The sequence below is a fragment of the Macaca nemestrina genome, chromosome 13 (genome assembly GCF_043159975.1).
Source record: "Macaca nemestrina isolate mMacNem1 chromosome 13, mMacNem.hap1, whole genome shotgun sequence".
In the NCBI taxonomy this organism is placed as follows: Eukaryota; Metazoa; Chordata; class Mammalia; order Primates; family Cercopithecidae; genus Macaca; species Macaca nemestrina.
In genome coordinates, this window is record NC_092137.1 from 19,404,508 (window position 1) to 19,416,343 (window position 11,836).

Genomic DNA, 11,836 nt, shown 5'->3' on the forward strand with positions numbered 1-11,836 from the left:
GTCCTTTAAGCATCTCATGCTTTTTATGACCTACATTTTGCATGCATGCACATATTTCTATGACCAGATTTAACACTAGAAATTCTTTAGGACTGCAGCAATTCAGATAAAATGTTCTCAGAAGAACACTTGCCTTGTAACGGCATCTCCACCAATGAACTGATGCCAATTCCAGCTCTGAGCCTACAGAACCAATAAAAGTCTTTCTAAGTAGCTTATGTAAACCTCTCCCTTTTTGCCAAATAAAAGCTTCCTCTTACCTTCTCCTCTTCAGGTGCACCTGAGACTTGCCATAGCTGTGCATCCCAGGTTATAATCCTCTTTGCTTACTCTTGAATAAAATCATTAAATTAAGAGGTAAGTTTTTGTTTTGTTTTGTTTTTTTGTTTTTGAAACTGAGTCTTTCTCTGTCAGTGGTGCGATCTTGGCTCACTGCAACCCCTGCCTCCTGGGTTCAAAGGATTCTCCTGCCTCAGCCTCCCGGGTAGTTGGGATTACAGGCACATGCCACCACACCCCGCTAATTTTTTGTATTTTTAGCAGAGACAGGGTTTCACCATGTTGCCCAGGCAAGTCCCTTGACCTCAAGTGATCCCCCCACCTCGGCCTCCCAAAGTTCTGGGATTACAGGCCTGAGCCACCGCACCCAGCCCTAAGAGATAGTTTTCTCTGATTTTTTTTTTTTTTTTTTGAGGCTGACACTTATCCCATACTAAAAATTGTCAAATGTCCTGACTAGAAAAACAGCATGTTCACCTCACTGAGCTTTCTTTCTTCCAGTATCTGGCCCCTCAAGTGTGTTACTAGTGCCATCATGCCTTTAGACACTTTAAAAAATCAACCTTCTCTTCTGGTTGCTGGCAGGAGTTTTAAGTCTGCCACAAACTACTGCATCATGGCCAGAAGTATAAGTCTATATTTAGAAGTTAGGTTAGACATAAGGAAAATACTTATGTATTTTTCTGTGACTATTACTGGATGCTTCACTGAGTCATCAAAGGTAGAAGTAGTCTCCTGCCCCGTTTAAAAGCTGGAAGAAACTCCCAGGGACCTGCAATAAGTAAAGAGGCATGTATCATAGGCAGGGGTGCAGAAAGAGGGTCAGCAACACAAATAATGTTTCATGATTTCTTGTGACTCTATGGGTCTCTCAATTCTGCTAATACTTGAACATTCAGAACGTGAACACAACATGTGTTTTATTCCCACAGTTCTCATTTTGGTTTGCACATAATGCAGAGATAGACAATTGCAACCTAAAGTAGAATGAAAATATAAGGGCTCTATGTTTGCATAATATTTCCAGTTTGATTACAGTCATGAAATACAGTATATTTGTACTTTTCACATTAAATCCCATGAGTGGTTTAAATTTTTTTTAAAAAAATATGTTTTCAGAATAAGGAGATTTAAAAAGGATTTCATATAGTCTAGGAATTTCAACTAAGGTTTTCCAGCAACACCACACTCATACCACCTCAGGCATTTGCCAATCTGTTATAAAAGAAAAACCCTACGTGTATTCACATACAGTCATTGAAAGAGCCTTAAGCATACTTCCTGTGTAAATTGAGTGTGCATATTAAGTGGGAAGTGAATGGTACATGTGTGAAATCTTGGTTATTCAGTTTAAGGCCCAGCGAGATTATTAACATCACTTTGCAGGCTCTGTGCAGCAGAGTCAGTGATGACCATTTCCCTGAGATGGATTCAGGTGGAGGGAACCCTGCCAGGAGGAGGCCTGAACACTGCAGGGGCAGCAGCCTGCTTGCTTTTTGAAGCAGCTTGCTGCCTGGCATTATTGGGGCTGGGGGTGCAGGGGTGCAGGGGAGACAACAGGCACTTCTGTAAAAGTGGTTCCAGTGTGTGATAGGAGACTTTTTTCTCCATCTCCACCTCTCTGGTCCATCTCTTTTAGATGAGCCCTGAGCCTGTGGGCTTAGGATTTGTGAGGATAATTTGCAAGGGAGCTTGATGTGGTACTAACAACCCTGAACTGTGGATTCTGACGCCCTTAGCTAATTATTTGACTTTGGGTTAGTCCTTCCCATTCTTTGCCTGATTGTTCTCTATCCTAAATGAAGGGGTATGAGTGAATGATCCTAACAATCGCATGCAGCCAAAACAGCCTTGGGTTCAGGACTCCCTTTGGACAGTTAAAGACTCAGAGTGGCAGGAAAGCCATCTGATTACTTCAGTGGAGTCTGCTCTGTGACGAAATTCTCAACAAGACTGAGCTTTTAGCTTTTCTTCAGCCTTCCACCATTCAGCATTTTGCCCTGGAGATACAGATAGAGTTCTATATCTTGTGCATTTCTTTTTTTTTTTTTTTCTAATTTTACCACATAAGGCTGAGCATAACTGAAAACATAACTCGTTATCTACTCAACATCAAAATGTATGTTAAAATTCTTACAATGGTCATTTTAAAAATTATCTTTCTGTAACACATGCAAAGCTGAGTTCCCCAGTGTTCCAGTTCAACATACAATCAATTCAGAAGAGATTGCAAACAATTTTGAGTATTTATTGAAGTCTGATAAAATGGCAAAGAGGTATAACAAAATGCAACATATAGGAAACAATTCTTCAAAATTTGCTTTAAATCATTATCTTTCCAAAGTTTTGCCGATCACAGCATGGTGAAAACAGAGAAAACCTGTTTTCTCACAGTTTCCTTACTGCCAAAAGTGCTCCTAAAATTTAACTCTCAGTGGCTCTCACCTTCCTCTAGCTTTCTGCCATCTTTTCACATTTCTAGGTCTCTGCTTTCCCCCAACTATTTGCCCTTCCAAAATGTAAATCAATTCAGCTTGTCTTAGTTTCATTTCAGTCCTCTTTTTACCAGTTATCCACACTGATACCACAAACTCCAGGGCCTAGGAGACATAGTAGAACTCTCCTTTAGAAGTCTATGCTTGTTTGCTGGGGGTGGGATGGGGGTCAGAGGTGGGAACTAGGGTCCAAATATATTCTTCTTAAAGCCCTTTAAAACTATCTGTCATAGGGTGGGCAATGTGGTGCATACCTGTAATCCCAGCACTTTGGGAGGCCAAGGTGGGCAGGCCACTTGCACCCAGGAGTTCAAGAGCAACGTGGGCAACATGGTGAAACACTGTCTCTACAAAAAATACAAATATTATCTGGGCATTGGTGGTGCATGCCTGTAGTCCCAGCTACTTTGGAGGCTGAGGTGGGAGGATCACTTGAGCCCAAGAGGTCAAGGCTGCAGTGAGCCATGATCATGCCACTGCACTTTGGCCTGGGCAACAGAGTGAGACCCTCTCTCAAAAAATGTATCTATCTGTCTATCATATTTGTGTTATGACAGCTCATTAATAGTTTTTTAAAAAGCTACAAGGTAACAAAAATTCTTTTTGGCCACACTTTACTACTCATTTCCTTATAAAATCCACTTTTAGCAAAGAACCCTGCTAAATCAGTTTAGCAAGAACCCTCACCTTCAATATCTCATCACCCTGGATATGTGTTCAGTTTCTTCATCCTCCATCCACCATCCCCAGGTGATGTCTGATCACCCTGGCCTGCCTTCAGCAAGAATTCTCTTAAGTCAATTTAGCCACAGGCCCCCTTACCCCTGATGTTTCCTCTTGGGGATGTTCTATCCTCTGACCTCCACCCTGCTCCTTGGCTATAAACTTCCACTTGCCCATGCTGCATGTGGAATTGAACTCAAGACTCCATTGCAGTGGTCCCTGTGATTATCACGATGGTGCTAAATAGTCTTACTTGGCTTTAACAGTATCATTGAATCATGTTTTTTAGCAAAGCCACGGACCAGTACAGGTCCATGGCCTGTTAGGAACTGGGCTGCACAGCAGGAGGTGAGCAGTGGGCAAGTGAGCACGACTGCCTGCGCTCTGCCTCCTGTCAGATCAGCAGATGCATTAGATTCTTATAGGAGCGGGAAGCCTATTGTGAACTGCGCATGCGAGGGATTCAGGTTGCGTGCTCCTTATGGGAATCTAATGCCTGATAATCTGAGGTGGAACAGCTTCATCCCCCAAACCATCCCCCTCCCCCTGCAACTGCCCCCAGTCCATGGAAAAATGTTCTTCCATGAAACCAGTCCCTGGAGTCAAAAAGGTTGGGGAGTGCTGCATTATGGAACTCAGGTGCAGAAAGGTTAAATCACTTGCCCAAGTACTTACACTGATAGGGTTATAATTTGACTCTAGGTATTTTCATTTCAAATTCCAAAAATTTACCACTTCACTGAACTTCTCCTAACTTTATTATTTTTCTTTTCACATGCACACAAACATACATGGATGTGTGAGCATGCTCGTGCAAGCATGCACACACACACAGACAGAAACTAATTGAAACACAGCCAGATATTATTACATATGTTCAGAGTGTTCTATATATATATATATACACACACAAACACACACACAATCATGTATTAAATAAACAAAATCCACATAGCCTCTCAGTTTCTGTTTCTAGAAGAAGCCCTGACCTTATAACAGAATAAACACTACTGCTGGGTCAGAGAAATGGAGCTAGCCTCATGCTTCCCCCTGCACTGATGTGCTTTGTTTTTTAAAGCAATTTCCATTTACATTACTATTATTTTCATTGTCTTGATCATCCAAACCTCAAAGGAAAGAGGCTAATGATATTCCCCTAGCCCCCACTCCTCACACTCATGCTGAGAATGGAAGCAGCTCAGATTGACTGAATTGACTCTGCAAACCCTTCAGGAACATTAATGGAGTTGCTACTATAAACAGCTGGAGTTGCCATTTGCATCTCACTCTGTCTTCCTTTTTTTCCTTAAAACAATTTTTTTTAGAAAAGCACCCACAACACCCTGGGGGAATTTTCCGGGACAAGCTGCAGGTGCTATGGATATTTTCATTTAATAATCATTCTTGCAATTCAGCACATTTGTAATCCATGTGGTAAACTCTGACTTACATTTCTCCCAGTGGACGCTGGCCAGATGCAGAAACCAAAGAGCTTGGTGCCGGTACTGCCTCTTCCCTCTTTTATAGTTTGTGCATTTGGATGTGTTTAGCAAGATCTGCGAGTGCAGGGTAAGGAATGTGCTGTGCTTAAAAGACCCTTTTGTTGACATTAAGCAACCATAAATACATGCAGCACTTATACTCCTTGCCTTTAGTGTGGAGTGCTTTAATTGGATGGTCTTCTCATGTGATATCATAAAGAACATATGCATATTTGTGGCAGTTCCATTGGATCTTGAAGAAGTGAGGCACATACAGAGCAGCACATTCCTAACATCTATGGATTGCCTCATATATGTCACCACATCTTCCCACCAGGCTTGCTTTCCCTACACTCCAAGATGGTAACTTCCCAATCTGTCCAAATTCTATTTGGAATCCTCCTGGACTGTGTAAATGTCAAGGCCAGTTTCCTTTCCATGTGAACAGCTTTGAAAGGAGAACTGCATGCCTTACTCCCTCATAAATACAAGCCAGAGCATCCTCTTTTTTTCCTCTTTTTTTAAGAGGAGGAGGGAATGAGAGGGGGTGTTTGGCCAAAAGTTAAAAAAGAAATCCCTTTTCAAGAATGACGTTCTCCTTATTTTCACCACATAAACAAAATGTTTAAGCCTGCACAGAGCCAGGTTTCAAATAGTGGAGTTTTCTGGATAAGTAATTCTGCTGCTGCACTAAGATAAAATTTCTTAAGGCAGCAAACTCCATCGGGGGGCAAATGTCACCACCTGCACGCTGGGAGAGGGTACAGTCATGGCCCTGGGAGAAAACAGATGGTGCCCTCAAAGGAATAATACAAGAGATGTTAACAGGGACTGTGTTCACGAGTGTGAAGAGAGTTAAGGGAACCAGTAAAGAATGGGAGCTCTCGGCCAGGGGCAGTGGCTCATGCCTGTAATCCCAGCACTTTGGGAGGCCAAGGCGGGCGGATCATCTGAGGTCCGGAGTTCGAGACCAGCCTGACCAACATGGAGAAACCCCATCTCTACTACAAATACAAAAATTAGCCGGGCGTGGTGGCACATGCCTGTAGTCCCAGGGGAAATACTGGGAAAGCCAAGGCAGAAGAATTGCTTGAACCTGGGAGGCGGAGGTTGTAGTGAACTGAGATCACATCTCAAAAAAAAAAAAAAAAAAAAAAGAATGGGCTTTCTCTAGGACAAAATGAAGTAGAAAGCAGGACGATTTCAGGCATAAGTTTCCAAACTCCTTTTTCTTTCCTGCTCCCAACCCCTTACTAGTGCCTCTCATTGGCCAAAACCAACCAGTAGCCAGAGGTCAAGGAAGTGCGTGTCCAGAGGGGTAGAGCGGCAGACAAGCTGGCAGCAGGAATGAAGCTTCAGTCACTGAGTACTCCTGCTCATCTACATAAGATCAATCACATCTGTTTTTCACAGCAACTCTATGAGGCAGTTGTAAGTTGCATAGGACAGACAGGGAAACAAAGGTGGGAAAAAGAAAGTAACTTGCTCAACCTCGCATAGTTAGATGATGGAGTTTCCAATGAAGGAATTGCTAGGCTTCTGCGTAGAAGGTGACTGACAGGGCTTAAACAAGCATGGTCCTACCAGAAACCTGGCAATTCTTTCATTGGAAAGGTCCATTTAGGTCTGGAAATCTTCAGTCTCAGGTTGTGAAACATTATCCACATCAGATGGTTCATGGATTTCAGATAGACAGGAATGAGAGTTCAGATATTGAGAGATGTCAGGCCATCTAAAAAAAAAAAAGCTAGGTACATCTATTTAGTGTCTTAGGTTAGATAGCAATAATTCAGATAATGAGAATTTAGATAACAAGGGCTATCAGCCAACCTGAAACAGTAGAAATACATTCAGAAGAAAAGCAAGAGCCTCTGGAAACACTCTCATACACAATAATCACAAGCTCAGATATTCACAAAAGCCTCTGGGACAGTATCTACCCTGAATTCGTGCCTTCATTACCTTGCCCTGGGAAACTATATGGGGTTTCAGTTGTATGGATTTTGAGGATGGTGTAGGAAACTGTATTTATTTCTTGTTCAGTACAGAAAAATTATTACAAACTTTAAAATCACAGCCTAAAATCATATGTCTGCAAAAAAAAAAAAAAGGATTTGTTCACTGTTCTTAAGTCACGTCCTTTTCATGCTTATACATCTCATGTCATCATTGATTCTAAAATACACACTTTTAAAAAAAACCTTTGAACTACTCTGTAATATAAAGCATCTTACAGTTGATAGTGTGATAGTGTTTACTTGACAGTATTTGTTCTTTTTACTGGTATATAAAATCATATTGTGTCTTTCAACTGATAGCTACCTAGATTTGATAGAATATGGTATTATTGGTGCAGGTTAATTAGCAGGCATTTTGCCCCTCTTTGCACTGGGGTTGTGTTGAGCCCAACCAAAGGGGTGGTGTCTGGACTGGGCTCATTCTTGTTTCTTTTCACTCTCTCAGGCCAACCTGGAGCTCTGGCCGAGCCTGGGGTTCAATGAGTTGATTCTGGTGTGGGAGCAGCTAGGGTTGGCTCAGAGCTTTGGGGTGTCATGCAGGGAGAAAGGAAAGTGAGTCTCTTTGGTGAATGTGGCCTTAAGAATCAAAAAGTCAGTCTGAAATCCTAAATATGGTGGAGGTGGAAACAGGCAGTGACTGAGTGGGGCAGAGTGATTAAAGCAAAATGCACAGTAAAGGAATTGCATCTCAGGTCAAGTGCAGGCAGCAGAGGCACATGTTTGAGAGAGGGAGGACCCCAGAAAGCAAGCCAGTGGAGGGGTCGCCTTCTCCTATGACCTGCAGTCCTTCTTCTTAACAATCTTCATTTGATCTCAACTTTGAACCAGTTGCTAAAATGAAGAGAGATTCTGAAAATATGTTCTCCTTCTGTTTTTTTTTTTTTTTCCAGTCTCCATTATATCACCATGAACACATCTGATAAAATGGAGATGAACCCTGAAAACAGCTGCTTCTCACGGTTTCTTCTGGTGAGGTAAGGGACCCCTTGGTGATGGAGGTAGAAGATCAATTGATGCCCAATAGCCCTGGCTCGGGTGTGTGCCATAAAGGGTGAGTCTGTCACTGGTGCCAGGCTCCTCCTAAGCCCTCTGATTTCCCTTGGCACTGGGGGTCCATATTTGTTGGTCCGGGGTTTCCATAACAAAATACAGTACTACAGATTGAGTTGCTTAAACAACAGAAGTTTGCTTTCTCATTGCTCTGTTCTGGAGGCTGGAAGTCCACAATCAAGGTGTCAGTGGGAGTGGTTTCTTCTGAAGTCCCTCTACTTGGCTTGGGGACAGAACATTCTCACTTTGTCTTCACATGGTCTTTTCTCTTTGTTTGCATCTGTGGTGTCTCTATGTGTGTCCACATTCCTTCTTTTTATAAGGATACCAATCACATCAGATTAGGATCCATCCAAAAGGCTTCGTTTAACTGAATCACCTCTTTAAAGATCCTGTCTCCAAATACAGTCACATTCTGAAGTCCAAGGTTTAGGGCTTCGACATATGAATTCTGAAGGGACACAGTTTAGCCTATAACAAGTTCCATAGAGATTACAGCAACTAATTTTAAGTTTTTCCTCAAGATTCACTTGCATTTTATTGTTTTCTTCATTAAGATTAATCTGAATGTATATGCTGTTATGTTTCTGAGACAGAAAATTTTTTCTTCTTCTGATATTTCCACACAAAAGGACACAGCATTTGCCTTTTCTTCCTTTCATTTAGCTATGTTTCCTTACAAAGAGTTGCTGGGAATACCTGTTTTTACGTGCTGCAATTATTCATGTGGAAGACAGTAATGTTCCAAATTTTTAGCCACTTCCCAAACATGTGCAATGTGTTCAAAGGCCAGGTAATTCCAAGAAGTCATCAACCTCTATTATTCCTCTAAAGGGACTACTCTATGCATCCCTGTGAGTAATCGGGGCCCATTAAGCCTATGAGAACAGGCTGTGTGAGGAGAGAGAGCAGAGAAAGAGAAAAAGATTATTAGAGAAGAAATAATATTTTTAAAAGCATATCCTGACTTCCCAAGAAAATCAGGACAGAATCAAAATCTTCAGAAACTGGAATCAGAGCTCAAATAAATAACCAAGATTTTTAAAGTTATTACTGTGTGTTCACTCATATGCAAGGTGCTGGGCAGATAAAAAAAATTCAACAGCTTCCACCATTTCTTGATCCATCTCATTTTGGCAAAGAGTCAATCACATCCAGATTAAGACATCCTTAATTATCTTTAAGTTCAGAGGACTTAGTGAAATGAACATGCTTTTGTCTTAAAATAATGATAGCAAATGCCATTCTATATATTTAAGCACAATGTACTTTAGCCATAAAGAACAAGAGCCTAGGTCATAAGTGTTTAAGGGTTTACTGAGAGTATCTTCAAGGAGAGGCAAGATCAAAGTCAGAGATGTCCCAGGAATGAAAGTAAACCATTGTCAGGTGAATGAGATTAGAAGCCCTCCCATGCTTTTCTCTCCCTGATGTTGCCACTCTTAAATTTCATGTTTCAATTACTTTTTCATGGGAAATTATAGGTGGCACCTAATTGTTTCCCCTACCTCTGGTCTTTGGCTTGCTAATCCATCCTATTCACACCAGCTGATCGCCATTCTGGACGTACCTCTCTGATCTGTTGGTTCATTCCTCAAGAGTCTCTCCCAGTACCCCCACTGACTAATGAGTAAAGCTCATATACATTCTGGAAGTCAAGGCCCTTTATGATTTGACACCAACCAACCTTCCCAATGTCATCTCTCATCCCTCACCATTATAAATCTTGTCCTTCGGCCTGGAAATCCCTGAACCCAGCTGTAGTTATGGTCCCAAGAACAGCCTGTTAAATGTATGACTGCTCAGGTCCACCCCTATAGACCCCTCCATTGAGCTGGGTCTGTAAGTCTGTTAGGGCCTAGGAATCTCCCCTTTAGCAGGACTCCATCAATACTGATGTACATCCAGTTTGGATGTTCCAGCCAAACCAAACCTTTGTTGTTCACTTGAAAAATCCTCTGTGTATTTCCCCTGGTTCATCTCCACCATGAAACCAACTTCCTCTGACTCCACAGCCCCTTTATCCCACCATCTTGAATTTTCTACCACCAGCTGCAAAGTTTATCTCCCTCTTAACTCTCACTTACTGTGTCCCTACCTTCCATACAGTCCATCTCACTTTCTATTACCTTACATTTTAATTAGGTTTATACATGACTTACCTCCCCATGAGACTATATGCCTTTTGAAGGCAAATTTCATGTCTAATTTGTCTCTCCAGAACCAATAAAAAAAAGCCTAGCAAAAAAATGACATTTGGTAGGTATCTCTTGAATCAATAGGGTTTGCTAGACTTGGTAGCCCTAAATCTCTTTGGGAGGACAAAAGCCAATAAATTAATTTTTGTTTCTACAAATACTGGAATCCTGTCTTTTTACAATAAGCTCAAGCAGAAACCAATATTCTTTGAAATGAAAAATGTCACACCAGATGGGACAGTCATGCAACTTCAGAATCTCCTTCACACCTTTTATAAGGTACATAAGCATGGTGCTATCTTTCTGTTGTTCATTTGGATGAAATACATGTATTCTCCTTACTCACAAAAACACTTCTGTTCTCATTTGATGAAAGTAATTTATATGAAGTTAGCGGGGTGGATTGTTGTTCATCATGAGAATAGAAGGCAATAAATTAAAAATCACCTTGAATTAACACATTTAGATGATCACTTAATCTTTGGGGGTTAATCTTCCATATCTGAATATCTAAGATTAACTACTCCATAGAGCTTAAGCTCTTTTAAGGAAAATACACCCCTGACTGAAGAGAGAGCCCTCGGAGAAGGAATCCTCAGATTTCTCACACCTGTGTTTTTTCATTGCTCCTACGGAGAGCTTAGGTTGGTGGACATTGGGAGCTTGAACTGCTCCTTGGGGAGGTTTTGCTGGAACAGTAGAGTTATTAAATAGCTAAAATGTCATGGGCAATAGATCTATGTTACAAAGACAATACAAAGAAAGGTTTCCAAAATAATGTCCCCACCTGTAACTGAAGGCAGCAATGATGAATATAATCCCAAACAGCAGGCAATATAAAAAAAGGAGTTGCTGAGCTCTGGAATGTATTATAAGCAGTCCTTGAATTCCTGTTTAGCCCATTCAAAACTTTCTCTTCATTTTACCAAATCCTGAAACTTATTATTCTTGTAATGAGTTCATATCTCATCCTCTATTTTTTTAATCAAAAGAAAAATAGTTTAAAATTCCAGGAAAGCTTTTAAGAGAGTTATAGATTATACAAAATACTGTACCCATTTACCCTCTATTATAATCTGATCTCCCTCATATAGACACAAACACAATTCTTCTAAATTCTAAGATGGCAAATTATCCCCTCAAAGATCTTGAAGTTTTTAAGGCAAGATGATCTTCAAAATAATTATTGTAAGTTTAACTGTTGAAACTCCAGTTTACTCCAGTTATTAATGACTTATAAGCTTACTCCACTTATTAATGACTTATAAGAAATTATCCCAAAGTATAGCAGTCTAAGACAACCCTTTATTATGTTCATGGATTTTGTGTTTCAGGAGTTTGGACAGGGCAGAGCAAGAACAGCACTTCTGACACCAGAGGCCTCAGCTGAAAGGTTCCAAATCTAGGAGCTGGAGTCTATCACTCACAGGTCTTATAGTTGATGCTAGCTTTTGGCTGAAGCCTCAATTCTTCTTCAGTGGGCCTCTCCCTATGGGCTAAAATTTGGGTTTCCTCACAGCATGGTGACAAGATTCTAAGGGCAGGCATCCAGAGAGAGAAAGGGCCAAGCAGAAGCCATATTGTCTTCGATG

The 11,836-nt window shown here is 41.1% G+C and overlaps 1 long non-coding RNA gene across 1 annotated transcript; it reads right to left on the reverse strand.

Annotated features, from left to right (window-relative positions):
* Positions 1-1,166: 1,166 nt before the first annotated feature.
* On the reverse strand, positions 1,167-11,554 carry LOC139358023 (uncharacterized). The gene is made up of 3 exons (XR_011612226.1): positions 11,308-11,554; positions 11,032-11,176; positions 1,167-2,279 (listed from the first exon to the last, which is right to left on the reverse strand). It is a non-coding gene; the product is annotated as an uncharacterized lncRNA (long non-coding RNA).
* Between the last annotated feature and the right edge of the window lie 282 nt (positions 11,555-11,836).